The following is a 5,000-nucleotide window of genomic DNA, read 5'->3' as shown; positions in this document are numbered from 1 at the left end:
GACCTTTGCGTGAACGACCTGCTCCAGTTTTTCAGCGTATTTAAACAATGAAAGTTTTAAAAAGTGCCGAGACGGAGGAAAATATTCCGCAGAAGGATTCCAAAACCTCTGGATGGTTGAGGAGAACTTCTCTATTTTTTTGTTACTTCACGTAAACTTTATTTAAACGTCGGTGGGTCGACAGTTTCCGAGGAGCAGGAGGAGGAAACGGATCGTTTTCCGCCCCAAACAGGAAGGAGTTCATCTACTTCCTGACTGAGATCAGCTGTTTAAAATTAAGTGTCTTTTATTCCAATAAAGACACGGTGGAATAACGTGACTGACGGGAATTCTGGTGAGGAAACATCTGAGGGACGACCCGCTCGGATTAGGGGGTCGGATGGAAGCGCTCGATCCCAGATGGGAATTTTGTTGCCTTTCAGGGTGGAGGCGGAGGCAAGAGGAACGCAGATTCCTGTCTGAGGTCTCGGTGGATGGAAGCTAATCCAAGAGTTTTCCGGGTCTACAACATGTTCCTCAGACAACAGTCCAACGAGGATCTGTGGCCCAAACGCGTCTCCTTCCTAATCCTCATGGGAAGCGGCGGCGAGCCGCTTTCCCTGGTCTGTGCGCCATGTTGCCAGACGCGGCAGTCGCTAGCTAACGCGGCTGTGTGTGATTAACTAGCTTTAGCCGTCATTAGCCTCCGCGCGCCAACGCAGCAGCAGAGTGCAATTAACCCGCTAATCCGGCTAATCCGCTAATGGAGCTAATCTGATAGAATGAAGGGGCTTTTGAATAGGCTTGTTTTTTTCAGGAGTGCGCACACACACACACACACACACACTAACACACACTCAGGCACCAATCTGTTTCACAGACAGACAAAAGAGTGCATGTACACACACACACACACGCGCGGTTAGTCAGGGTTAAATCCAGTTTGTACAACAGCAGTGAGTTAGAGGGGCAGATCCAGCATCTCGCCCTCAGCCATTAGTCAGCCTGGGGCTTCTGTCACACCAGTGACCACAGAGAAGAAGCGGGAGAGGAGGGAAGAAGATGGACGGATAACAAGAGCCGAGCCGGTTCAGAAAAACCTCAAATTGAACACACACACGCTCGCGCAGCCCTAAAAAGCTTTACATTCTTCACAGATGTGGCAGAAGCTAATTTCGGTGGCGCCCCCCTCTGGGCTAAATGTCGCTGCGCCGTATCGTCCCCGTTTCACTGGAGCGCTGAAGCAACATCCCATAATTAACATCGGCTTCACGCGCGTGCCGGCGCTTCTACAACAGCATCTCGTTCTTCCTAGTATTTTCTATCACGAGTGTGTTTAAGACACCAGCGTTTAGCCAAAATATGCTAACCTGCTTCTCCGCATCAACAAGGAAAGTTGGAAAAGTTCTGTTCCCGAAACTTTGGAAGGACAACGTGCACTTCCTGTTCTCTGCGCTGGACCCCCGGTGACTTTGCAGCCAGGAGACTTTTTCAAACGCCAGAGGAAGATGGAGGTCAGGCGTCTGTGTGCGGCTTCAAACACTGACCTTGGCTGCTAATGATGCTAACGATGCTAACGCAGTAATGACAGCCCTCCGCGCGACTGAGACGGCAGCACCGCGCACGTGTGGAACAGGAGCCAGTGAAAGTATCATAATCAGAGCCGCTAACGCTAATGAGCTAGCCCTTTGAAGAGAAGTGCCCGGCGAGGGCCCCCACTCCTGCCAACTCATTAGCTGACCTGAGGAGTGCCTGATTAGAATTCTTTTGATGAAAATTTCAAGGATTTTTCCTTAAAAAGAAAGAAAAAAAATTGTGACGTGAGATAAATATTGCACCAGTCTTTTTTTTGGGGGGGGGGGGTGTGATTGCAGCTGATGGGGAAACTGGGAGGTCATTTATGAAGACGGCTTCAAAGGGTCCTGTGAAGGATGAGACTGATCTGCTGTTTTTATTGGCAATGAAATGTACAAATATGTTTAATGGGAGGAGAGAGCGGGAGGATGTTTCCTTTCAATCTTCAAACGCCCCCACGTCATCCCTGTCTGTGTTCCTCTGCCTCACACACACACACACGCACGCACGCACGCACACACACGCACGCACGCACGCACGCACGCACGCACGCACGCACACACACACGCACGCACGCACGCACACACACGCACGCACGCACGCACGCACGCACGCACGCACACACACACGCGCCGCCGCCTGTGTGGAAGTCAACAACTCGTCTCGACATGAGAGGCAGCTCAGGGTAAATTAGTCTTCAGGAGGAAGCGAACGAGACGGCTGCGTCAAAACACACTTCTTAAAAGTGGAGAGATGAACTACACACACTCGAGAGACGAACTACACACACTCGAGAGACGAACTACACACACTCGAGAGACGGTTCTGGTTCCACTTAGGTTTGGTCTTGTTCTTGTTGGTCTCTTTCTGCAAGTGTTGCCACAACTGTGCTATTACCTGTGTGTGTGTGTGGGGGGGGGGCCCTGGCCCTGGTATTGGCCCTGGCCCTGGCCCTGGCCCTGGTATTGGCCTGGCCCTGGCCCTGGCCCTGGCCCTGGCCCTGGTATTGCCCTGGCCCTGGCCCTGGTATTGGCCCTGGCCCTGGCCCTGGTATTGGCCCTGGCCTGGCCCTGGCCCTGGCCCTGGTATTGGCCCTGGCCCTGGTATTGGCCCTGGCCCTGGCCCTGGTCCTGCCCCTGGCCCTGGTCCTGGTCCTGGTCCTGGCTCTGGCTCTGGCTCTGGCTCTGGCCCTGGTCCTGGCCCTGGCCCTGGCCCTGGCCCTGCCCTGGCCCTGGTCCTGGTCCTGGTCCTGGTCCTGGCTCTGGCCCTGGTCCTGGTCCTGGCCCTGGTCCTGCCCCTGGTCCTGGCACTGGCCCTGGTCCTGGTCCTGGCCCTGGTCCTGCCCCTGGTCCTGGCCCTGGTCCTGCCCCTGGTCCTGGTCCTGGTCCTGGTCCTGGTCCTGGTCCTGGCCCTGGTCCTGCCCCTGGTCCTGGCACTGGCCCTGGCTCTGGCTCTGGCCCTGGATTTTCTCTTCTGTTTGAATTTAATCAGCCACAGTTGCTTCCTGATCTTTAGCTCCTCTCTGGTTCCCTCCTGACCCCCATGAAGGCCTGACTGGTTCCTCTCATCCTGCCCACGTTTACTCCCAAACCTTGATTAACTATTAACGAACTAATAAACGATCAGCCCAAATCAGACAAAAGGATTAAAGCGCAATAAACTGTGCAATAATCAATAGTGGTGGATCCATTTGGCTGGAAGAAGTTTCACAGGAAGTCAAACTGCAACAATTTGTTCTAACTTTCCATCATCGAGTGTGTGTGTGTGTGTGTGTGTGTGTGTGTGTGTGTGTGTGTGTGTGTGTGTGTGTGTGTGTGTGTGTGTGTGTCTCCTGTTTCTATTTTTTGAGCTGCAGTGGTCCGGGCAGGCAGCGAGCCGGATCTCTCGAAGCGAATTTGGACTGACTGGACTCTGAGAGGCAGTTCAAAGACCACAGGCCCACAGGCAACAAGCAGCGTGCACACGCGTGCACACGCAGCGTGCACACGCGTGTGTTTGTGAGCACGCCCGTGTCGATCTGTCCTGGATGGCGCTGGAGCCAACAGGCTTTTATTTTGAAAGCGCTCCCTCCTCATCCTCCCCTTTTTGGGCACGTTTGCGTGATTTAAGGCTAAATTTCCACTTTGCTGGTAACATTTTTTTACTCCCAGGCAGGAAACAGGAAGTAGATTAATCCACAAGTCACCGTTCTGAGAGGCTCAAAAATATTAAACATGACTAACCGCTGCCACATGTCCTCACAAGTATGTGAAGACAGTTCCCAGCACAGTAGAAGGTTTTTTGTTAAAGTTGTTCCAGCAGCACGCCGACGTGCGCGGCTGCGCCCGTGCACGGGTCCTGGGCTCTGACCCAGCCCTGAGTTATGCATGAATCCTGCGCCAAAGAAACACCAAATAATTCATTGTAAAAAATTTCCCCCGCTAATTGTTGTGCTGCAGCTAACGAGCTAACCTTTGGAAAAAGAGAGAGATGCTAATTATTCATGTACATTTATGAATATGGAGACGATAACGACCTCCACTGACGAGGGACAGGAGAGGGCCCAATGTCTCTATCTGTTAGTGACACACACACACACACACACCACACACCACACACACACACACCCCATCGCTGCGCTTGCTCTTGAGCTGAAATGCATTGTGGGAAAACCAGCTCTGCCAAGTCCATTGCTGATGGACACTTGGCAAAAGGGGCGGAGCCAGTCGACCTCGGGGAAGCCCAGTTAGCAGGACCGTACTGGACCACCACCAGGTTCTGGGCTTCATCGGTCCTCCTCCTCATCCCTGACATGTAGGTGGAGGATTTGTCAGAAGGTTGAACGTGCTTGAACGGGAATATCGGATTTGTTGTCCGCATTGATTCTTTATGTTGGCTGGGAGAGAACGACGAGTCGATGAATTATATATTTATGAGTCATAAATTAATGTTTTGTTCTTCTGCCTCCCAGCGAGAGAAAGAATGAAATTACCTCTCAGGTGTGTGTGTGTGTGTGAGTGAGTGTGTGTGTGTGTGTGTGTGTGTGTGGTCTCATTAGCATCCACCCAGTACCATGCAGAATATACGGAGTCTGATCGATGCTATTAATGAGCAGCAGACCAGCGGACACCAAAATGATCGACCTGTGTGTATCACATTGTTTTGCAGACACACACACACACACACACACTCACACACACACACACACACACACACACACACACGCTACTGTGGTGGTTTTGCATGCAGTCCAAAGTCGGCCCATTCAGATGAAAGCGTCGTGCCTTTGGGCCGCTCACCGATCTGAGAGGGTGCGTCTGGTCCTCGGGACGCCTTCATCTCCTTCCCGTCTTCTTCTGTGGTGCTGCCGCCACGCCGCAGACTCCTCCCCGTCCTTCATGAATAAGGAATGGGTCGGCGTACCTCGCTGACCACATTTCAGACACGGCAGCCGTCATTGTTACGGA

This window comes from Takifugu flavidus, chromosome 19 (assembly GCF_003711565.1).
Source record: "Takifugu flavidus isolate HTHZ2018 chromosome 19, ASM371156v2, whole genome shotgun sequence".
Lineage (NCBI taxonomy): Eukaryota > Metazoa > Chordata > Actinopteri > Tetraodontiformes > Tetraodontidae > Takifugu > Takifugu flavidus.
Note: the sequence above shows the minus strand (reverse complement) of the source record.